Genomic DNA, 25632 nt, shown 5'->3' with positions numbered 1-25632 from the left:
TTGTTATGGTTCTTCAGATTTATTTTTAGTTGTGGTCATATAAATGAATAATATAAATCTATTGTCAATAGAAAATGACTGTTGGTAACCCAGTACACTGGTCCCTCAGGTTACAATATGAATTGCTCCAGGATGACCATTGTATGTTGAAACCAATGTTAAAGGGGTAGTCCGCCCCTAGACATCTTATCCTGTATCCAAAGGATAGGAGATAAGATGTCTGATTGCAGGGGTCCCGCCGATCTCTGCTGCGGCTCCCCAGACATCCAGTGTACAGAGCAAACTGCGCTCCTTAACAGATCACTGGAGATGCGGGGAGGAGGCTCGTGACGTCACGGCCATGCCCACTCAGTGCAAGTCTATAGCTAGCATTGATGGGGCTTGGCTGTGACGTAATGAGCCTCCGACACTGCACCCGATGCTCTAAACGAACACCAGGTGCAGCAGGGAGATCAGGAGGGTCCCCAAAATATTATCTAAAAATAAGAAAAATGAGTAGATAACTAATACAGATAAAGCAAGTCCTTACATATAAAAGTAAGAGCTGATGGAAGATGTAGAGGATAGGAGCTTCTTCAGGGTCCTGTACACTACGCCCAGTGTCCCACAAAAGTAAAATGGAGCCGCCCTGTCACAGATAAAGAGTAGTACAGATGATGTAATACCTCCCTGTACTGTAGGGAGGCGCTACCAGACAGCCAGTCAGTGCATGCACTTCAGTAATACAGGTGTTTTAGCAGGGAAATGCCCATTGTGATTGGTCGGTTCTTCCGGCCATTGACACGTTTTGCAGATCTGGACTGTCTGTAGCATTGTATGTTGAATATGGTTTCAAGTTACAATGGTCCAGAAAAAAACATTGTATGCTAAAAATATTGTAAGTTGAGGACATTGTAAGTTAAGGGACCACTGTAGTTTGTTACAAGCCCCATCTATTGGGGTGTGAGTTGCTTCTGACCAGGTGCTAACTGTAGCACTGTTATCATTCAGTGGTAATATATTACAATGTAAATACATAAGTGTCAGTAATAAATGTGCTAGAGCACGATGTGTGTGCCTGACCCAAACCTATCAGACAAATGTAGATATCCAAAGAATCCAAGGCCTCATATATAAAATGTACTATGCTTTATAAATCTATCTTAGTGGCACAGAAACATAAAGTTCCAGAATAACAAAGGTGAGAGATAATTCCCCAACAAGAGCCTTAGTAAGTCCATCCCATGTCCTCTTTAGTCAAGCGGGATGACCATGGGGCGGTAATAAATAGGACATGGGTTGGTGAAGCCCACTGGGCTTCTGAACTTCATTTGCATAATAATAAAAAAAGACTTATATCTCGTCACTGGAAAGGATTATGGAGATATAAAGAAAATGACAAAAATCCTGATGACTAGCCCCATATAGCCTGTGCTTTTTCATGCTTATGCTTTTCTGTTGACTGTTCCTTATTAACAAAAAGCTTGTGCAGCTTATTAAGGGGAGGGGTTTAAATACACCAAAAATGCACCAAGTTTTGTCGCACATTTTTGGGGTTAAAGAAAGGCAACTAAAACATGGTGCAAATGTAGATAAGACAATCTAAAAATTTGCTGGGGATCAAATAGCATCAGCCACTGTAATAAATATGGCACAGTCTTAGGGTATACTTACACGGCGGAATTTCCGCAATTCCGCAGAAATTCTGTTCAACAAAGCTTGGCGAAATTGCAATGTAAATGCGGCGGTATTGCAGCAGAAACTGAAATTCAAGCCACATTGATTTCAATGGGATTCCGCTGCGGAATTCCACAAAATATAAGACTAGTCTTATATTTTGAAAGAATGTGGAAAGCAAAAATAAGACTGTCTGATTGGGACTACGGAATCCCATTCAAATCAGTTTGCAGTAAATTACAGGGAATTTCCGCACAGATTATCCACCATGTGAACATATCCTTAGACTGTCTAGTCTAAGAATAACACAATTTTTATTTATGTGCCCAATGTACCCACAACCAACATGTATGTACCCCCAGAAAATAGCAAAATGAAATACAGCAAAATCATATAGTAGAACAAACCCTTACTGCATTTGTAAAAAATAAAAAATACATGGTCATAGAGGTTAGAGGGGTATTCCCATCTGTAGAAGTTATCCCCTATCCACAGGATAGGGAATAACAAGCTGATCGTTGAGGGACCAACTGCTGGGACCCCCACTTATTCCTAGAATGCATGTTTTCAGCGATTAATTCATTTCCTATGTGGCCATCAGACTTGGCCAGTCTCAGAACTCTACAGTGTTTGGTGGCCAGATAGAGAATGAATGGAGCTCTGGCCGTGCATCATTCATTTAGTTTTCCCCCCAATTTTGGGATTGGTGAGGGTCCCAATGATCAGCTTGTTATCCCATATCCTGTTCTTCAGATGTTAATACCCATTTAAGATATAGGTTCAGCAGTCAGCACCATCATCCACATCATACCAATGAAGCAAGATGTGACAAAGAGCTCATATGAAATGTCATAAGTGACAGTGTCCATTTAAATCTTTATGTTTAGGCTTCTGATCCACTAAGATAGATCAATGGAGAAGCTATAACTTTATTGGTGGCACTTTGTGTATTCTTTTACTTTGACTAGGAAAAAAACCATACCAGACCAATTTTATTAGCTTAACCCACATATGTTTGTAACCATATCAATGTATAAATAATGCAAAGCATTGAAATATTATAATACTGTCCCTTTAATATTTTGACGGACAACGGTGGAACCATGAGATAGAAGACTTAGTTATTAACCTTGGCCATTATATTGGGTGCTTAGTAAGAAGTCATCTACATTCTTTCCTCACCACCACCTAATACATTCCAAAGTAATTTGCTTTGATCATTTCTGTGCTAACTAAATATTTTCCCACAACTCAAAGAATTTAATTGGGCCTTCTGCCATTTAAGGGGTACTCCCCTGGAAAACATTTTTTTTTTTTTCAAATCAACTGGAAAGTTAAACAGATCTGTTATTTACCTCTATTAAAGAATCTTAATCCTTCCAGTACTTATCAGCTGCTATATGAGGAAGTTTTTCTTTTTGAATTTCCTTTCTGTCTGACCACAATGCTCTCTGCTGACACCTCTGTCCATTTTAGGAACTGCCTGGAGCAGGATAGGTTTGCTATGGGGATTTGCTCCTACTCTGGACAGTTCCTGTAATGGACAGGGGTGTCAGCAGGGAGCACTGTGGTCAGACAGAAAGGAAATTCACAAAGAAAAGAATTTCCTCTGGTACATACAGCAGCAGATAAGTACTGGAAAGATTAAGATTTTTTAATAGAAGTAATTTACAAATATGTTTAACTTTCTGGCACCAGTTGATTAAAAAAAAAAAAATGTTTTCCAGTGGAGTACCCCTTTAAGATTTTCTTTTACTATGTGTGTGTCATCTTCAAAGAAGTAATAATGTTCTTTAAGGTCATTATAAGTGGATACAAAAAATGTATCCCTTTGGTTGTATATTGAACAGCATATGATGTCCATTCTGCCTGGCAACTTTCCTGTAACAAAAAAATTGCATTTCTTTCCAGTATAATCATTTCAAATAGAGGAACAGGGAATTCTTAGCGAGAACGGAAATATTTAGTAAGGCTTGAAATAACAGATCCTTCCTGGGACGGTTTAGTGTTAAAGTCAATATTATTAATTATATCTATTTAGAATCGATTTTTTTATTTTGATTTTTGTTTCTACATTGTTTCCATTTAAGCAAAAATGCATGTTATGCCTGGCACAGGGCCAGAGGGGCATGACACAGGGTTTTTCTGTGTGGTGTTCACTACTGTACTGTGCCTCTGCTTACACGATACATACATTTTGTGAACCTGCCATATTTAAAACAAAAAGTTCTCAGCACCTCAATATGCACAGAGCCATTTAACAAGCTCCTCAGTTGGCAATTGGGGAACGACTTGTAGGCTTTTTCTTTGTGAGCTTAATGCGATTGGTTCTTGTGAGAGTCCTGAATGAGAAAACCCTTTTATGATGGCCTAATCTATTTGTATATCCATTTAAAACTATCCCCTTTAATGGGAACCTCTCATTACTGTCATGCTGCCTGAACCACGAGTCATCAGGACAGTCCCCAGTGACATCTACCCGCCCTACCAACCTTGATTGATAGATCTCTTTCTGTTTGAATATAGGGAGAGAACTGTCAATCATGGTCAGTGGGTTAGGCAGAAGCTGTAGAGGACCTCCCCAATGACTAGCGGTTCAGGCAGCATGACAGTGAGGTGGCCTGTAGAGCGTATCCAGTAGAAGCATCATATCTATTTGCTTGAAGAGATGGAGAACTGATTATTGCCATATCCTCACTGCACCTGACCAGATGATGAGTAAAATTGAAACCAGGGACTGTGATGTGTTGTAATGGAATTATTTTATATGGGGATCTATAGCTTGTACAAATAGGGCTCATATGACTATCTGGTATATATATATATATATATATATATATATATATATATATTGTTGGATTAAATCAAGTGCTATAGCACTTTCCACACTGTACATCGGGCCTCGCATTGAAGGTGCTCCCCCCCCCCCCCCAATTATAGGTGAGGTGCAGCTGAGGAGGCATTAATGACAGAAGTGATCACATGCTGCACAGGTCTTATTTTTAAGGTTATGTCGATCTCTGGTTTAATAACATTACTGCCTCCTTTTGTGATTACCTTAAAGGGCATTAGGCCAGTTATACTTAAGTGTAAGGTTATGTTCACATGGCAAAATTCCCGTGTGGAATTCCGCAGAAGTCCCATTGATTCCACTGCACAGTACAGATGGCACAATTCCCATTGCAGCTCACCTTTACTAAAGCTAATGGAGGCCAATACCAAACAACACCTGTGGAAAGCTGTGGCTCTGTTTTTGTAAGAAAAAGTAGACACATTGTACCGCCCCCTTAACTTTAGAATGTGTTCAGGAGATGAATAAAGGTACAATACGTTGAGATACAGTCTGAAATGTGTTACAGACTTAAAGGGAACCTGTCAATACTGTCATGCTGCCTAAACCACTAGTCATTGGAGAGGCCCTCAGCGGCTTCTGCCTAACCCATTTGTCTTCATTGAAAGATCTCTCCTTATACCAATATATTAATACTAATAAGAGCCGCAAACCTGTGCTGTTTCTATTTTCTGTTTGTACATTTTTAATTTCATTTTTTGTTCATTATTAATGGCGCAGCCATCTTGGCTAAGCTGTTTTGGTAGCATTTATAGATATGCTTTACAGAAAGCCCCATGGACATAGGCAAAAACAGACAGAAGCTGACCCATTGGCATCAATGGGAAAGGGGTTTGAGCGCGCTCGTTGACCTTTATAGAGATCATACTACAGATAGGGGGAGGTTGATCTGTTAGGCCTCTTTCACATTATGAAATTGTTCCGTTTAGGAACTTCCGTCAGAAGTTCCGTCACTATATGGGGGAAAACCGACCGTTACAAAACCCCTGACGGCCGTGACTAAATTGCATTGCAGCCTATGGGGTTTTGTAACTGCCCGTTTGCACCTGTATATGCCCGTAATTCATTACGGACGTTATACAGTGACGGGACATCGTGGCGGAAAAATGACTGCATGCAACAGCTGTTGTAAATACCTCTGTTATCTATATACTGGTGTCATCCATTCACTGTAATCTTGTCTGTGTTGGAGTAGACTGCTAGAAAGTGATCTATAGAGAGCAGGGAGTCTCAGCTAAGTTTTTAGGCCTAGTTGCCAGAATGGAAAAAGCAAGATTTCTTGATTATTTTAAAATATACATAGTAAAAGTAGAAAAAAAAACATTACATTTGTTTTTTAAAATATGGGAAACATAAAAACTTAAACAATAGGACATTTTCTGATGACATATTACCATGTTCTGTCTGGTGAAGCCAGAGGTTGAGGAGCCCTGATGTTGATCATTGTATTTGATGGTTGAACTTGTGTTATATTTGATCATTGATCATCACATCCTATATAGAAATATATATTTAGTCCTTCCCCATGCAGCTGCAGTGCGCTTACTTGAGAACGAAATCTTAACATATTCTATATAATAGCAGAGAGGCTCAAACCAAAATAATCATTTTTCAAATGCCACTTTAGATTCCAGGTAGTGAAGCAAGATAATATGTTTTGTTGAAATAAGCCAATGTAAGCCTCCTCTTATAGCTAGATCTCTGCCAAATGTACTTTGTTACGATGCGATTCCCCTGACAGACTGGCTTTTGTCAGGCATCCCAGAGCATATTTATTTATATCTATTTATTCACATTAATTGAGCTGTTTTGCTAAAGCATTTTACGTGTACAATCTGTCGAATGCTTTAAACTTGAATCTATGAAGAGAAAATTACCAGCTTTATGTAGTTTAAAAGATAAAGCGGCTGGATTGAGGAAATGTCCCTTCAGGGCCAAGGAAGGAGATGGTAGAAGTGTCTTGTCTTAAAGACTCTTAGAAGTGTGCAAAGACAATGGCTTGGGGTTTAACTACATTAAACGATACAGTTAAAATAAGTAAATGTGTGTCAAGTATATCGGCTTTGTTAAGCCCATTGTAAAATCTGTATTTAATATATATTGTTTAGGAAATAAAGTATATTGTACTGATCAGCCATCACATGAAAATCATCTCCCTAATATTGTGTAGATTCCCCTCATGCCCAGTGGTATTTTGGTTTTGGGCTGCCCACCCTTAACCTGCCACAAATGTTTATCCTATATAACTAACAGCAGCGTGCAATGTATAAAAGTCTAATATTTCCCACCATTATTTCATGTCTGCAGTCAGATCCTTAGCGGTAAGAGGTAACTTTTAAAATCATTGTGCACAATATTTGAATTACCTCCAACTAGTAGTCACCATCTAAGGAGCTGAGCGCAGGAATGACCCAATTTTAGCAAGGTATTGCCCTGATTTTGACACTGCCAAGTCTGACGCTACTGGGCATGCACAAAATCTTGGCATCTGCTTGCCCGCACTGTCAGTCTCACCCCAACAGACAAGATAACAGCACTGACTTCTTGCCAGAGGTGACCACCCTAATTACTAGTTATGGGTACTTAAAATTTTGGATAGGGGATAAGATGCTAGGGGCGGAGTACCCCTTTAAAGTAGTACTCCCACCCTAGACATCTTATCCCCTATCCAATGGATAGGGGATAAGATGTCTGATCGCGGGGGTCCCGCCGCTGGGGACCCCTGCAATGTTGCATGCGGCACCCACCTGTTTCTTGTCCGGAAGCGCTGGAGGGTCTGGGTCGCGACCACAGGAACAGAAGTCCGTGACGTCAGGACTCCGCCCCCGTGTGACGTCACGCCCCGTCCACTCAATGCAAGTCTATGGGAGGGGGCATGACGTTGGGTGCCGCATGCAACATGGCGGGGGTCCCCAGCGGCGGGAACCCCGGGATCAGACATCTTATCCCCTATCCTTTAGATAGGGGATAAGATGTCTAGGGTGGGAGTACCCCTTTAAAGCTGTGTGTTAAGGTAACATAACATTAAACACGGTTTTAAAGGCTGTATACTCACTTACTTTACATTGTAGCAAAGTGTGATTTCTTCAGTGTTGTTACATTAAAAGATATAATAAAAATTTACAAATATGTGAGGGGTGGACTCACTTATGTGAGATACAGTAAAACTGGCACACAAACATGCCGGTTTTATCAGTCTGCTGCTCTAATCTGGTGTTGGCAAATCATTCCCTGAGGTATCTAATTGTGTCTGAGGGATTAACACTAAAAAGCTGATTAACCTTCAGCAAATTACATGGAGAGGTTTTAGTGCTCTTTCACCTAAAAGTTGCATGGGGTTCCCATGACTGCCATAGCTCACTCCTGGTGTCTGATTTTTTTTTTTTTTTTTTAGGTCTTCTGAAAACACAACCTTTTTTTGTGATAGCAGGCTGTTTTTTGACTCTGAAAGTGTCAAAACCAATGTTTCTATAGCCTACGTGAAGAGGCTATGCTCACATTTGTTCTTGAAGCTCTGTCAGAAGATTCCAGAAAAAAATTCCAGAAAAAAAATTCCAGAAAAATAGTGCATGAGAATACAGAAATCCAATGGACCCCTGTATAAGGTCCATTAAATGCTCTTGATTTTAGTTTGTTTATTCCTGTAAAAAAGAAAAAAGAAAAACAGATATACCAACACATGGAAAATTTAGTCCAAGTCAAAATATTACTCTTTGCTTAACAAAGCTTTAAAATATAGCTAAAAGTGCTATGTCCAATGCAAATGTTAGGTCCACCATCACTAAACTTTACATGTCACCATTGATTGTGCTGCAAGCATGAAATGTCATCAGAGGTCTAATAATGCAAAAAGAAGAATAAGAGGAGGCACTCACCATTTCAAGGTGCAGTAGTTTTCTTTTATTCACGGTGCATGCTTGGAGCGATACAGCATCCGCAGGACACCAAGGTGGAAGCACATGTGCAGTGATAATTGTTTCACGCCCCTTCTGGGCGCCTGATGAAACACCCAGAAGGGGCGTGAAACAATTGTTACTGCACCTGTGCTTCCACCTTGGCATCCTGTGGATGCTGTATCGCTCCAAGCATGCACCGTGAATAAAAGAAAACTACTGCACCTTGAAATGGTGAGTGCCTCCTCTTATTCTTCTTTTTGTATGCACTTTGCATCTTCTGCTCTGGAGGATTGAGCACCTTGAGAGGTTGCAGTTAGTGGACTGCTTGGCTACTTGCTCAAGTTTGCCAGAGCCTATGAAAGACCTTCTATAGCTTATAGACCACAGACGTCAGTGCCGGTCTCTCTCTATCTCAGAGGTCTAATAATGATGGTCTCCTCTGTGGTCCTGCCTCCAACATCATTGACATCTTGCTTATGACAATCATTCATTTTGAGATATGAATAAAACCTCACAGGAAGCAGAAAAATTCCAGACAGTGGATCAAATGACCACCTCCAAGATCTGAGCTGCACAACACTACAGGCAAAACATTCCTAGTGCACGATGGGAGATTTAGGAATGCTGGTTAATATATTAAATTATAGTATTGTCCCAGACAATGTAGCATATTGAAGTCATAATCACTAATAAGCTATTCTGCCGACTCCAGTATTAAAGGAGAACTCCGGAATATAAAAATTGTCGCCCACAGTTCCGGCAGTAAAAAAATAAAGATGTACATACCTTCCTCCAGTCCCCCGGGGCCTCCGGTAACCGGCTCCGGTCTCCGCCACGATCCTCTTCCTGGTTGCCGGTGGTCAGATGAATCATACTGCGCTCAGCCAATCACCAGCCGCAGTGAAGTCCCGACTCGGCCGGCGATAGGCTGAGTGGCAGTGTGAGAACGCTTCAGGACACAAAATTGCCGGGGCCGAAAACGTCACACTGCCGCTCAGCCTATCGCCGGCCGAGTCAGGACTTCACTGCGGCCAGTGATTGGCTGAGTGCAGTAAGACTCTCCGACCACCGGCAACCAGGAAGTAAATCACGGCAGAGGCCGGAGCCGGTTATCGAAGGCCCCGAAGGAGCGGAGGAAGGTATGTACATCTTTATTTTTTTACTGCCGGCACTATGGGCGACAATTTTTATATTCCGGAGTTCACCTTTACGTAGCGAACCAGAGTAAATCTAGGAACCAGGGATATCATTGCCTGAAATCTCAATTAGTCTGAAACAAGTTGTACGAGTGAAGATAACAGGCGTTTGCTTAAGCAGCATGAAATTGACGCCTTTTAGCAGGAACTTTGGAAATCCTGAAAACTTAGCTCATTAAAGGCTGTACAGAAATGGTTGCTAAGAAATGTAAAGGAGATCAGCAAAAGTTCATTAACTACAGCGCACAAATAATAAGCACAACATGGAGCAACTAAACATATGATGTTAGGATAATCGGAGCAGATAACAATGATAATTTTTTTACTTCTTTCCCTATATGGGATAAATAATATATGTTTATAGCTCTGGTCATTACGGATGTGGTTATACCAAATATGTATAATTTTTTTTAAACTATTATAGGTTTTTAAGCAACAAAGTGTTTTTTTTAAAGGGACTTTATCCGTTTTTATTTATTATATTTATTTTATTATAATTTGAACTAGTTTAATAAGGGGGCTTTTTTTAACCAGCGATCTTCTGATTGTTCATATAATACACCGCACTATTATTCTAGTGCTGTGTATTATGTCTATGCTGACAATGCAGTGTATACAGCTATGCCTCCCACATGGCCTTGGGGCCTTTAGAGGTCCCCAGGCTCTCATGGAGAGCTATCAGCAATCAGGGATTGTGTTGCCAGGTTATTGATAAGGTCACGGAGCCCCGGGAATCCCTTTCCATGCCACGGTCATGATGTGTCCGCAGGATATAAGTGGTTAAACTGCCAGAATCCGGCGGCTCATGCACACTATGGAAATTCCGTTCGGAGATTCCAAGAGGACATTCTGAGCAAAATACACTTGCAGCAGCCTCTTATTATTTTCTGTGGGATTCTGCTGTCCTGTTCACATTTCAGAATACCTATAACAGAACTGATGTGGAATTTGATTCCACCCAAAAAATTTGCATGGTTATTCTTCTGGTGGAATTCACTTGGAAAAGCTTATAAGTCAATGAGACTTTTATTTCAGAGGCTTATATCCATGGTAAAATTCTGCGTAAAATAATTGCTGATTCTAGACGTAAAAATTCCTTGCTGTATTTCCTCAGTGTGCATGGGCCCTAAATGAAAGATTTGAACCTTTTTTTTCAGTGTTTTGGCTACAAATACTGACTTAATACTATGTTTTTTTTTTTTTTTCTAATGTGCGATTTCTTTTTTCGTCTGGCGAAAACGGCAGACGATGGGCAGTTTTTTGCAGTTTTCACAGGTGTTAGCATAAGAGGCATGGCCTACCAGGAAGGGGTGTGGTTTCTGGCAAAGGAGGCGTTCCTTTACCCCCACTCACCAGATTTATGCCAGTTTACATCGGCATACTAGCATAAACTGCTGTTGAAATTATAGCTACCTCAGAGCTAGCAGATATTTCACCATGGGCGCACAGGCTCGCTGGATTTATGTAGAGGCATCTGTGGAACCTGAGTGCCGGGGGAGGCTTGACAAATTCCCCCTTAACGTTACAAGGGTATCTGATAGGTGGTGTAATTTGCAGACCTCTAATAATTTGTAACGCTTCTTACCAATATCTTCTGTGCTTTCAGTGATACACATGTTACAGTCCGTGCTTCGGCCTGGTCATGGTCATGAGCGAATCCCTCCGGCACCTGGCAGTGGGGCTGGGATTCACGTTGTGGGCCAAATCCCAGCCCGTCACTCACCTCCGTCCTCCTCCCTTCCTTCCTTTGATGTAATGTCCTTAAAACTAGTCAAAATGAGGCTCAGTAGTGCGTGTGGCCTCCACGTGCCCATATGACCACCCTACAATGCCTGGGCATGCTTCTGACAGTCTGTGGTGCAATGTGGTGTTGGTGGTAAATGGGCGGGCCAGTCCATAGCATCAATGCCTTCCTCTTGCAGGAACTGCTGACACACTCCAGCCACATGAGGTCTAGCATTGTCTTGCATTAGGAGGAACCCAGGGCCAACCGCACCAGCATATGGTCTCAAAAGGGGTCTGAGGATCTCATCTTGGTACCTAATGGCAGTCAGGCTACCTCTGGCAAGCACATGGAAGGCTGTGAGTCCCCCCAAAAAATGCCACCCCACACCATTACTGACCCATTGCCAAACCGGTCATGCTGGAGGATTTTGCAGGCAGCAGGACATTCTCCATGGCGTCTCCAGACTCTGTCACGTCTGTCATATGTGCTCAGTGTTAACCTGCTTTCATCTGTGAAGAGCAAAGGGCACCAGTGGCAAATTTGCCAATCTTGGTGTTCTCTGGCAAATGCCAAACGTCCTGCATGGTGTTGGGCTGTAAGCACAACCCCCACCTGTGGACGTCGGGCCCTCATACCACCCTCATGGAGACTGTTTCTGACCGTTTGACTGGACACATGCACATTTGTGGCCTGCAGGGCTCTGGCAGTGCTCCTCCTTGCACAAAGGCGGAGGTAGCTGTCCTGCTGCTGGGTTGTTGCTCTCCTATGGCCTCCTTCACGTCTCCTCATGTACTGGCCTGTCTCCTGGTAGCGCCTCCATGCTCTGGACACTACGCTGACAGACACAGCAAATCTTCTTGCCACAGCTCGCATTGATGTGCCATCCTGGATGAGCTTCACTACCTGAGCCACTTGTGTGGGTTGTAGACTCCTTCTCATGCTACCACTAGAGTGAAAGCACCACCAGTATTCAAAAGTGACCAAAACATCAGCCAGGAAGCATAGGAACTGAGAAGTGGTCTGTGGTCACCACCTGCAGAACCACTCCTTTATTGGGGGTGTCTTGCTAATTGCCTATAATTTCCACCTGTCGTCTGTTCCATTTGCACAACAGCATGTGAAATTGATTGTCAATCAGTGTTGCTTCCTGAGTGGACAGTGTGATTTCACAGAAGTGTGATTGACTTGGAGTTACATTGTGTTGTTTAAGTGTTCCCTTTATTTTTTGGAGCAGTGTATTTTCATTTCAGTAAAAACCTATAGTTAAAAGCAGCATAAAACCTACAGCTTGTAGCATGATACACCACAGACATCCGTTACTACACTGTCTATGTATCAGAAGATTGTTAAAGCAGAAGTCGGAACATTTTATGTGTTTTCTCTGCCTCCAGGCAGAACTTGTAAAATTCCATATGATTTCCGTATAGAAAGCGATATAAACATATTTCACCCATTAAACCATACAAACAGTAGACGTCTGTGATACTTATTATATCCAGTAGATTAATGACGAGGATTGCGCACATCTTGATGGCAGATACTTACGTTGGTACAAAGGCAGGAGAAGAGATGTTTCTTATTGTGCTGCATGGATTATTTTTATGTGTCTGCTCTATTGTCTTTTCCAAGAAAGACAAAACCACAATTACATTAAGGGAGTTCTTGTCTCTGGATTCCTTCTAATTATACACGGGATGTGTGCATTGTCTTGTGTGGAGTTTCTAGACATCACCGTCCTTGAAGTGTTTTCTGTATCTTAATGAAATCGCTGTGTAAGGCCCATGTGCTGTTTGAAGTGAATAGCAGCTATAAAATTGGAGCCCATTATAAAAATCCTTTTCAGATTCTAACTGTTAATTTTATAACCAAAAAAAATATTTAAAAAATCTCCAAATAAGCGCACTGGGAGAAAGCAGTGGACAAAATGAAGTCTTTCCCTATTTATGCCAGTTACTTGTCACTGTTGGGGACATAAAATAATTAAAAGTTTGTAAAAAAAAAAAAAAAATAGTTTTTTAAAATGTGAGTAAGCCCATCCCCCCAATAAAAAATGAAATCCACCTTTTTTCCAAGTAAAAGAAAAAAAGGAAAAATAAAATAAACATTTAATATCAGCGCGTGCATGAATGCCCGAACTATTAAAGTAAAATTTTAAAAGTACTGTATGGTGAATGGCTTAAACTTAAAATAAAAAAAAATTTAAAAAATGCTTCTTTCAGTCACTTCACGTTCCAGAAAAAAATAAATAAAAAGTGTTCAAAAAGTCAAATATATACGCAAAACTACAGATCATGGCCCACAATATGATCCCTCTCACAGCCCCGTTTACGAAAAAAATTTGAAAGTTATAGGGTCAGAATAAGGCAATTTTAATGGGTAACTCTCATTAAAACAAATTTTTGCTATTGCACTCCTTATGGTAAAAAAATATTTCTAATATACTTTGTTTAAAAAAAAATGAAGTTTTCTATGTTTTATTTGTGCTTAAAAAAGCTCAAGAGCACATTCCCCCCCCCCCCCCCCAATCTCATACACAGACTTTGGACCGAAGTCCAAACACAGGAAGTGCAGCCTGGAGTGCTGAGGGGGGGGGTGTCAAGCCTCATCCAATCATAGCTCCTCTCAAAGTTAACTGCCATATGCTGTTGTTGGACAAACTGTGTTTGGGCTTCAGTCCTAAGTCTGTGTATAAGATGGGGGAAAATGTGCTCTTGAGCTTTTTTAAGCACAAATAAAACATAGAAAACTTCTTTTTTATTTTTTTTAAATAAAGTATATTAGAAAACATTTTTTACCATAAGGAGTACAATAGCAAAAATTTGTTTTAATGAGAGTGCACATTTAAGCATACTTATTATAATTTTTTTTTTTTTTTTTTTAAAGCAGTGCAGTAATAGTAAAGCAGGTAAATATAGATATCTTTTTAATCATATTAACCAAAAGAATACAGAAGATATGTCAGTTCTACTGTAAAGTACCGGTACTCTGCGTAAAAATAAAACCCTTAAAGTTGCAACATTGGAGTTTTCTTTTTAATCTCCCCACAAAAAAAAATATTTTTGTGGTTTTTCTGTAGAGTTTATGGTATGGCGTAATTACAAAGTACGATTGGTCATGATAAAAAAAAAAAAACAAGCCCTCATATAGGCCTGTTGATGGAAAAATAAAAGCGTTATGTCTCTTAAAAGGCGAGGAGCAAAAAACTAAAATGCAAAAATGTTATTGTCAGGCCAAAATAGGCTGTGTCCTTAAGGTTTTAAGGTCCACTCTGGTATCTTTTATTAAGACCATGACTAATACGAACATATTGTGTTCGGAAACAACCCTTGACATTTTATTAGGTTATGATTTGTGCCTGTTGATAAAAAAGAAAAGTCAACTCAACAAGTCCAATCTGCTTCCTACAGAGAAGATTGGCACATTCAGATCTTTTTTTGTACTGTGTTCTAGCTGGTGCACTCACCTTGTGTTCTGAAGGACTAATCTAACTCAGGAACTACATAGAACTGGGAGTGTAAAACAAATAGTAATAATATTTTGTAATTATTTAATTATATGTGTTACTACTTACTTTTTGTAGTAGTACATAATAAAAGGGTATTCCGATTTCAAATATTTATCCCTTATACACAGGATAACATGCTAATTGAATCGCCAACCATAGCGATGTCCCGCTTCGGCCAATGATAGGTTGAGCGGTAGTGTCATGTAATGGGCCCGGGCCTCTTACATCACAATTCTGCTCAGCCTTTGACCGGCCGAGGTTGGACATTGCTATGGCCGACGATTAGATGAGCGGCAGTATGACATGTCGGGCCCCAAACCAGGAAGGGCCCCAAACTACTTTGCAGACTTCACCTAAATAAAATCAATCCACAAATAAATAATGTAAAACATTGCCATACAAATAAACGATTGGAAAAGATATCTATGACATAATAGTATAATTCAGATGGATGTGGAAACGTTACAAGGATGGTTGTTTCTCTGAATCCAGTAATGACCGGATCTGGTTGCTCAGCCTTTATGAGACTGCTGAGGATTTGTTGCCACAGCTCGCTTGTACACTGGGGAGTCAACATTTAGCAAACACAATGTGCGAAATTTACAAATGTCATTACATCAGCAGATTGCTATTAAACCAATAGTTCCATTGTTATTATTTAAAATAGGACATTCTTTTGTATTGTTTTTCTAGTGTTTTTTTTTTAGCATTTACTAACATAATGAATTATGTTATTATTGTTATTTTTTATATTATTAGCAGAGTTACTACAGTGATCCCTCAACTTACAATGGCCTCAACATACAATAGTTTCAACATACAATGATCTTTTCTGGACCATCGTAAGTTGATACCAGACTCAACATACAATGTACAGACAGTCCAGATCTGTAGAACATGTCAATGGCTGGAAGAACCGACCAATCAGAATGGGCATTCGCTGGTAAAAACCCCTGTATTACTGAAGTGTATGCACTGACTGGTGTCTGGTAGCGCCCCCTACAGTACAGAGAGGTATTACATGTTCTGTACTCTTTACCTGTGCCAGGCTTAGCTGCTCCTTTGGACACCAGGTAAGGGCGACTCCATTACTTTTTTAGGACACTGTGTGTACTGTTCAGTACCCCGAAGAAGCTCCTGTCCTCTACATAGACCAGTGTTTCCCAAGAAAGGTGCCCCCAGCTGTTGCAAAACTACAACTCCCAGCATGCCCGGACAGCCTTTGGCTGTCCGGGCATGCTGGGAGTTGTAGTTTTGCAACAGCTGGAGGCTCCTTGCTTGGGAAACACTGACATAGACGGTGATTTACAGCTCCCGGCAGATATTTCCTACTTTTATATGGAAGGATTTGCTTTATCTATATTAGTTTTCTACTTATTTTTCTTTAATTCTCACTTTTTCCTATTTTTGGATGACATTTTGGTGGCTTCAGAACCAATTACCAGGTTTCCATAGAGTTCTGGTCTCAACATACAATGGTTTCAACATACAATGGTCGTCCTGGAACCGATTAATATTGTAACTTGAGGGACCACTGTATATGTTGCCATGCATACAGTAGTAGTATTTAGTACTGCACGTGAGGAATGTAGAGGATATCTAGGTAGGGTCAGTATCAACAAAATAGACTCAGAATCTGCACTTGTTTTCAGTTTTAAAATGTTATTTATTTAAAAAGAGCGTTACTAAATTATCATAAGTACAAAAGTGCATAACTCAGTACAGATATCAAATCAGTGCAGCAGAAGGAGCCCTCAACTCAGTGCACAAAAGAGAGATAAGACATCATAGATACACACTTACCAGGGGCGTTACTAGGTTTCGAAAAGATCTGGGCCATGGGCGTGGCTAAGGGCAGAGCCACAAAAAGAAGGGGCCAAGGGGGTGGGGCCCCTTGATATTTCATGACCATACAAAATGTTGCTACACACATTTCTACTGTACAGAATGGCATAGTGGCTACAGAGGGGGCATGATGACTGCAAATGGGGGCATAGTGGCTACAGAGAGGGCATGCCAGTACAGTATAGTCATAATGCCCCTCTGCAGCCACTATGCCATCCTGTACAGTCATTGTGCCTTATGCCTCCCTGTCCACTCATAATGCCCCCCCCCCCCCCCCCCCGTAGCCACTAGCCTGATATCATGTGCCCTCTCTACTCATAAGGACCCCTATTTGAACTCTAATATGCCCCATCAGAGCCAGACACCAGAATAAAACTATCCCCATCATGAAATAGACGGACCTCCAGCTGTTGCAAAACTACAACTCCCAGCATGGAGGCACCCTGGTTATAATGCTGGGAGTTGTAACTTTGCAACAGCTTGAGGTGCATTCCTTTTCTGTGTAGCTCAGTGTTTCATGCTGGGAGTTGTAGTTCAGCACCCTGGTGAACATTATTTACACACCTGGGACCGGGCATAGGGCGTACAGGTACGCCCTACGTCCTTAACAGGTTAACTGCCGAGCATTGGGCTGTGTATGGGATGGCAGAGGACCTTCGGTGATGTCATTACCATGTGATCAGTCACATGGGTGGGAGGAGCCTGACTGCTGTGCTGTTGAGGCATAGGAAGAAATTCCTGTATAGGGGAATGTGTTTATCATGAGAAGGTAACCTGTAGTACATACACACAAATGGCTATATCTGCGTTTTCCAACCAGCGTGCCTTCAGCTGTTACAAAACTACAACTCCCAGCATGCCCAGGGAGCCGACAGCTGTCTGAGCATGCTGGGAATTGTAGTGTTGCAACAGCTGGAGATACATTGTTTGAAAATCACTGCACTGTAAAATTCACACACACCGCATTTAACACACCCACCACACACACACTTTTCCCATAAAAAAAAATAAAAAAATAAAATCATTTAAGAATTCAGACATGTGGTATTGCTGCGTGCATGAATGTGCAAACTATTACGTTAATTAACCTGCACTGTCAATAGCATAATTGTTCAAAAACACTAAAGTCTACAATTGCTAATTTTAAGTCATTTCATATACCATAAAAAATTAATAAAAAGCAATCGGAAAGTCCCATCAAAAACAAAAATGGTACCAGTAAAAACTACAGATCAAAGAGCAAAAGGTGAACCCTCACACCACCCAGTATATGGAAAAATTCTAAAGTTATAGGGGTCTGATGAGGATGATTTTAAAGGGGTACTCCTGTGGAAAACTTTTTTTTTTAATCAACTGGTGCCAGAAAGTTAAACAGATTTGTAAATCACTTCTATTAAAAAAATATCTTAATCCTTCCAGTACTTTTTAGGGGCTGTATACTAAAGAGAAATCCAAAAAAGAAATGCATTTCCTGTGATGTCCTGACCATGAGGCTGATGACAAGTAGGTGCAGCAGGGAGATCGCAGGGGTCCTTTGGATAGGGGATAAGATGTCTAGGGCCGGAGTACCTCTTTAAAGAGTACCTGTCACCAAATAAACTCTTCTAAACTAACTAAGGCTATGTTCCCTAACTACTTCTAACACCCCCTCCCACCTTTTAAAAATCCCTGTATCTTACCATTCTTCTTGCTTACATTGTGTAATCTCCCAGCAGGAGAATGTAGGCGTTGACAGCTGTCACGACCCCTCCCATAGACTTACATTTATGGGGCGGGGCTATGACGTAACGAGCAGCGGAGTACCCCTTTAAGCTTGGAATAACAAAAATAAATAAATGACTTTATAACTTAGCCATCAACAAAGAGACAGGAATTCTTTATCTTCTTATCAGCTATCTGCCCATGTCTGCAGATCTCAGCATGATATAGAGATGACAGGTTCCCTTTAAAGTGCCCCATTTAGCAGAATTATGCCCCCGATAAGAACCATATAGTGTGTGAGGTAGGGTAGGAATCTTCAGCTTGACTGTCAGGTCAGAATTACAAGCTTGATCTGACTGGCATCACGTTTTCCCCACACTCCTGCTATCTCAATGATTTATTATGATCCCATATTTAATATTTACATTAAAAGCCTCTCCATTGTTCTGTCTTTAGAAAGATTCCAGTATGTAGTGCCCATTTACGGGCGACTTTTTTGCACTATGTCTACTTTCTGGTTTTGCTCTCTTTTCTTAGGTAATGTTTATGCACTAAAGCATATCCCATTTTACTGAACCTTTACATCTCCGTCATGCTCTGAGTCATTCCGTCCCTTATGATGTTCCAGCACTTTGCTTCTGTATGCAGTGGACTAGAAACATGTTTTGGACATTTTGTCTTAGTACTTTGGATTAATCCTGTATGATAGTGCTGTGTTTAAGATAATGAATGTGTGTCCCTACGTTAAGAACTCAAGAAGAAGATTTAAAGGGAAATACAGAACAATCTACTCACAATCGGAGACAGGTGTATACAGGCACTACAGTGATCCCTCAACTTACAATGGCCTCAACATACAATAGTTTCAACATACAATGGTCTTTTCTGGATCATTGTAAGTTGAAACCAGACTCGACATACAATATACAGACAGTCCTGATCTGTGAAACGTGTCAATGTCTGGAAGAACTGACCAATCAGAATGGACATTTCACTGGTAAAACACCTGTATTACTGAAGTGTATGCACTGACTGATGTCTGGTAGCGCCCCCTACAGTACAGGAAGGTATTACATGTTCTGTACTCTTTACCTGTATCAGGGTTACCTGCTCCTTTGGACACAAGGTACTTTTTTAGGACACTGTATACTGTACAGGACCGTGAAGAAGCTCCTGTCCTCTACATAGACCAGTGTTTCCCAAGCAGGGTGCCCCCAGCTGTTGCAAAACTACAACTCCCAGCATGCCCGGACAGGCTTTGGCTGTCCGGGCATGCTGGGAGTTGTAGTTTTGCAACAGCTGGAGGCTCCCTGCTTGGGAAACACTGGCATAGACAGTGATTTACAGCTCCCAGCAGATCTTTCTTACTTTTATATGTAAGGATTTGCTTTATCTATATTAGTTATCTACTTATTTTTCTTTAATCCTCACCTTTTCCTATTTTTGGATGACATTTTGGAGGCTTCAGAACCAATTACCAGGTTTCCATAGAGTTCTGGTCTCAACATACAATGGTTTCAACATACAATGGTCGCCCTGGAACCAATTAATATTGTAACTTGAGGGACCACTGTATTATAAAGTACAGACCAAAAGGACCAATTATACTGCCATACAACCTTTGTAAACACCAAATGCTTCCTGCAACAATGTTTTAGGATCCCGATAAAGGTTTTCCCTGTATGTAATTTGGCTGGACCTAACCCCTACTAGACCTCGTAAATAATCAGATCTTAGACAAGAGGGAGAAAAAAAAAAAAATAGACCCCCGCCACTTCATTTCCCCAGTCCAACAATCTTACATCTTCTCTTTAGGATACATTCACACGGTGTTCTTTTGAGGTATGCTGCAAAAGGATTTCTAGGTAAATACCTTTCAAAGTATGCCATAGATATTCTGTAGCATATGTTGTCTATAGGTGCTCATGTTTAAGGGGTAGTTCAACGTTTTTTTTTACGCGACCTCTGAGTTTGGTGGTGTGGCAGCGCTAGAGCAAGTAAGGTAAGAGTAGTGTTGCTCGCGAATATTCGCAATGCGAATTTTATTTGCGAATATCGCATATTCGCGAAATCACGAATATTCGCGAATATAGCACTATATATTCGTAATTACGAATATTAGTTTTTTTTTTTTTCACAGTACACATCACAGTGATCACCCCTCTTTGCTTCCAGCTTGTGTGGTGTAAAAAGGCTCTAATACTACCGTGTGAGACCGGCGTGCGAATTTTTGCATATGCGAAAATTTGCATATGCTAATTTTCGCATCTGCTAATTTTTGTATATGGTCATTTTCGCATATGCGAAAATAAAACGCGAATATTACGAATATGCGAATTTAGCGAATATATGACGAATATTCATCCATATATTCGCGAATATTCGCGAATTCGAATATGTCCTATGCCGCTCAACACTAGGTAAGAGTGGGTTATTTTGTTTAATCACCCCCTCTTTGACCAGTTTTTATAAAGAAGTTAATCGCCAGACAACCCCATTAAAAAGCAAACAAACAACAATGATTGAACTTTTTCTGCTGGATGGCTCTGAATAGAAAAGCATAGTCCACTATACTATACCATTCTATCATGTAGAAAGTACCGTCCCCGCAACCACCAATAAATGCCCCACTCCAAGGAAAGCACTCTAACTCAGGGCTTCACAGTACTAGGAGATGGATGCTGTCTGTATGATGGTACTTTAGAACCTTGATCAAGATGGTAGGAAAATGATTGAAACATAATGCCCAATGTGTCAGAAACACAGACTCTTCATAGTGCATTGTCTGTATAATAGAAACCTGTAAGTAGTGGGCAAGTTGCTGTATGACATTTTCTTAATAATAGGGAAACACATCGCACACGTAGTAGGGACAGATGATTTTGAAACAATGGAAGCACACAATGGCCCTCATTTACTATTCTAAACCCGACTTGTTTTGTCGAGTTTTTTTGGCGCATCTTTGTCTCCAACATGTCGCAGACATCGTGTTCCAGTCTGCGACACGATGCAACATTTTTTCCCGACGGACCCGATGTGGATTCTCCCAAACCCGAAAAAGGGGCGTAACTCGACATTTCTGAGCTTTCCCACGTATTTATAAAGGTTTCCAACCCAAATTTGTTGAATTGTTGTGGATTTTTTCCCGACAACTCAGGGGAGTTGGAAACCAAAACCAACAAAAACCCACGTGCGACAAACAGGATGCGACAGAATAATAAATATCAGGGGAAAAAAGCAGTCGGGTAAGAAAGCAACATAGACTTACAACCCGATTTTCTAAGTAAAGGAGGGCCAATGTTTGAGAAAAAAAGCATACAGAGTGCCAAGATGATTGTGCTATGAGTGGAGCTGACATAACAATATGTCTATGGAATATACTCCATCATTTCTGTATATTTGGGTAGATTTTCTTTGACATATCTTAATTTTATTAAAGGTAATTTGTAACCTAACTATGATGCACATGAGGCTGTGGTTACGCCTGGTAGATTAGACATGTCGGAAAGTTAAAATTGGTTTCATAGATCTGAATTTATATATATATATATATATATATATATATATATATATATATATATATATATATATCTACCGCAGATGGGTCTTTGCAAGCCTTATTTAGACAAATGGGAAAGCTATTAACATTTCTGTTAAAAAATGTATCCTTCTAGTCATGGATACGCTCTGCTTGCCAACTCAGTTTGTAGAAAAATTCTGAATGTGTTATGTTGGAAATTAAGTCTTATCTGCTCTTACCATGTTTTAGCTGTCCCTGGCTTAGGAGTCCAGGGGGCAGTCCTTCTCAGAGATTGAGCACTGTAAATTAGTGATAAGAATGGCTACTGGACTCCATAGTCCAGGATGAGCAGAGGTTTAAAGGAATACATTTATCTTTTCCCACAAATATAACATGTATATCAATCTGCTTAGCACCTTCTCAACTACAACATGCTACCAACAGTTTGGACTGCATTTTCAACCTGACGAACCCTATTCAAAGTCAATGAGACCTTTTGAAACCTGTTGGTGTCTGTTATTTGTTGTTCACAACTGCATTCTGAGGGAACAGACCTTAGACCATCTTAGAACCTATGGTGATCTAAGTCCAGCCCAGGACTACTAGACTAAATATTTCATGAATATTTCCACATGGGAAAACCAGTCTTCATATCTTTATGGTGAGCTGTATCTTAGCCTTGTTGCTAGTTTAACCACTGAACTCCAATTGTTATGTCTGAAAAAATAGGGCCATATCATAGACGTGTGAAACCGAATGAGGCTGCTGTCAGTCATATGCAGGAGAGTAGCAGGATCTGTGCTGGTTACTCAGGACATCACATTTCAGTGACATAAAATATGTAAGTGGTCGTATTCAGCAGTTGTTATGCCATTGGGCATATAGGGGGAGATCTATCAAAACCTGTCCAGAGGAAAAGTTACTGAGTTGCCCATAGTAACCAATCAGATTGCTTCTTTCATTTCTCAAAGGCCCTTTAAAAAAATGAAAGAAGCGATCTGATTGGTTGCTATGGGCAACTCAGCAACTTTTCCTCTGGACAAGTTTTGATAAATCACCCCCATAGTACTCTTTTTCATGGTTTTTCAATTTGCCTATAAGAAATATTGGCTACAAAGAAAAAAAAGGAGGATAGCAAGATCTTCAAAGAGATTCCTCTCCTTTTTCTTTACTAATTTAGTTGTGGTAGCAGACAGGGAGAGCCTTCAGCAGAATCATTTAAGGGGCTCCATAGTACCCTGTTGTTCATATACCTTAGCGCAGTGTTTCCAACCTGTGGTTCTCCAGTTATTGCAAAACCACAACTCCCATTGGGAAGGGAGTCATTCTGTAGTTATGCAACAGCTGAAGGGTGGATATGTTTTCATAGGATCTTATCCTTTCTCTTCACATTTATATGGATTAAGAATAGTCCCGAATTATACTTTGTGTAGGTTAATGTTGATGAATTCAAGAAGAAATCAGACAAAAATAAACTTATCCCCTATCCACAGAATAGGGGATAAGGAGCAGATCACGGGGGTCTGAGCACTGGGACCCTCTGCAATCATGGGGCGGGAACCGGCAAGCGCGTCATTCATTTATATGGGATCGCTGAAAAGACCCGAGCACTGCTACATCAGCGCTCTCATAGAAATGAATGGGGGATGTGCTGTCTACCAGTAGACGACACATACTCCTCACTCAGAGAACCAAGGTCCTGCCCCAGAGATCGTTGAGGTCGCAGCAGTCAGACCCCCTGCAATCAGCTACTTATTCCCTATCCTGTGCATAGAGGATAAGTTTACTTTTGCTGGAGTTTTCCTTTAAGTTACTATAACATATTTAGAATTGTGTATGATAATACTAATCTTATCCTCTCTCTTTTGAAATATGAAGGTAGGTAGAAAGTAAGCTCTGCAGTGACAGGAGCCTACCAGCTTTCCAGTGACACATAGATCTTGCTATCTGTCATTTAGCTCAGCACTTAGGAAATCATTTATCTTACATTTCCTTTGCCTGCTGAGTGGGTGCAACAGGTGGGATTTACATCCTTAAATCCAGGGATCAAGTGGGATTATCACCTTCGCCTCCCAAGGCTGCATCAAGGAGGGAAAATTCTGATGTAAAGCCTTCCGATATATGTTAGAGCCAAAGCTCTTGCTTGTTATTGACCATAAATAAAAAGTGTATCCAGTATTAGGTAGAAGTCCAAAGCTTCTAAGTGTTCCTTCAGGAAAAATCTAGAGCAGTGGTTCTTAACCTTGTTGGAGGTACTGAACCCCACCAGTTTCATATGCGCATTCACTGAACCCCTCTTAATTGGAAAAATAAAATATCATTTTTTCAAATTCAAAACACAGGAGGTATATATTTAAGTATATATTTATACATAGGTGCACAAAATGAACAAAACCATTGAGAACAAAGAACAAAACCATGAAAATATGATTTTCACACAAAAACATAATGAATATTTACTGCAAATCAGTGTGACTTCTGCTGTTGTCTTTGAGACCAGTTCAGAAATGCGCGGCTTTACCTTGGCAAGTGCCACTTTCATGTCATTTTCGCAACAATGGCAGTGTCCCCCCACATTAGGCAGGCAGTGTTCCCCCACATTAGGCAGGCAGTGTTCCCCTCACATTAGGCAGACAGTGTTCCCCCACATTAGGAAGACAGTTCCCCCACATTAGGCAGGCAGTGTTCCCCCACATTAGGCAGACAGTGTTCCCCCCACATTAGGCAGACAGTGTTCCCCCACATTAGGAAGACAGTTCCCCCACATTAGGCTGGCAGTGTTCCCCCACATTAGGCAGACAGTGTTCCCCCCACATTAGGAAGACAGTTCCCCCACATTAGGCAGGCAGTGTTCCCCCACATTAGGCAGGCAGTGTTCCCCCACATTAGGCAGGCAGTGTTCCCCCACATTAGGCAGGCAGTGTACCCCCACATTAGGCAGGCAGTGTTCCCCCACATTAGGTAGGCAGTGTTCCCCCACATTAGGCTGGCAGTGTTCCCCCACATTAGGCAGACAGTGTTCCCCCACATTAGGCAGGCAGTGTTCCCCCACATTAGGCAGGCAGTGTTCCCCCACATTAGGCAGGCAGTGTTCCCCCACATTAGGCAGGCAGTGTACCCCCACATTAGGCAGGCAGTGTTCCCCCACATTAGGTAGGCAGTGTACCCCCACATTAGGTAGGCAGTGTTCCCCCACATTAGGTAGGCAGTGTTCCCCCACATTAGGCAGGCAGTGTTCCCCCACATTAGGCAGGCAGTGTACCCCCACATTAGGCAGGCAGTGTACCCCCACATTAGGCAGGCAGTGTTCCCCCACATTAGGCAGGCAGTGTACCCCCACATTAGGCAGGCAGTGTTCTCCCACATTATGTAGGCCAGTGGTCTTCAACCTGCGGACCTCCAGATGTTGCAAAACTACAACTCCCATGCTGGGAGTTGTGGTTTTGCAACATCTATAGGTCCACAGGTTGAAGACCACTGATGTAGGTAGTGTTCCCTCACAGACATACAGCCTCCAGCCATATACAATGTATGGCTAGAGGCTGTATGCCTGTCTACTGCCCACTTCAGTGCTCCGACCACCACTCCAGCTATAGCAGTAGGCCTCGGGACCGGTGGTCGGAGCACCGAAGATGACGTGCCGCTGGTCACTTACCAAGCTGGCCAGCGTGCGTCTTCCTCCTGCTCTATCCTCCGGTCCTCGTCGCCTTCGTTTCCACGGGCGCACGGACGGGAT

At 41.3% G+C, this 25632-nt stretch overlaps 1 protein-coding gene and 1 long non-coding RNA gene across 2 annotated transcripts in view; one reads left to right on the top strand and one right to left on the bottom strand.

Moving 5' to 3' along the window:
- The window catches only part of LOC130273223 (uncharacterized), a 210857-nt gene that overhangs the window by 34562 nt on the left and 150663 nt on the right, over positions 1–25632 (bottom strand). The gene's annotated exons all lie outside the window — the stretch shown is intronic.
- The window catches only part of LOC130273220 (sodium channel protein type 4 subunit alpha B-like), a 488856-nt gene that overhangs the window by 383714 nt on the left and 79510 nt on the right, over positions 1–25632 (top strand). The gene's annotated exons all lie outside the window — the stretch shown is intronic.

Source organism: Hyla sarda, chromosome 5 (genome assembly GCF_029499605.1).
Source record: "Hyla sarda isolate aHylSar1 chromosome 5, aHylSar1.hap1, whole genome shotgun sequence".
Lineage (NCBI taxonomy): Eukaryota > Metazoa > Chordata > Amphibia > Anura > Hylidae > Hyla > Hyla sarda.
This window is presented reverse-complemented; position numbering and strand designations above follow the sequence as displayed.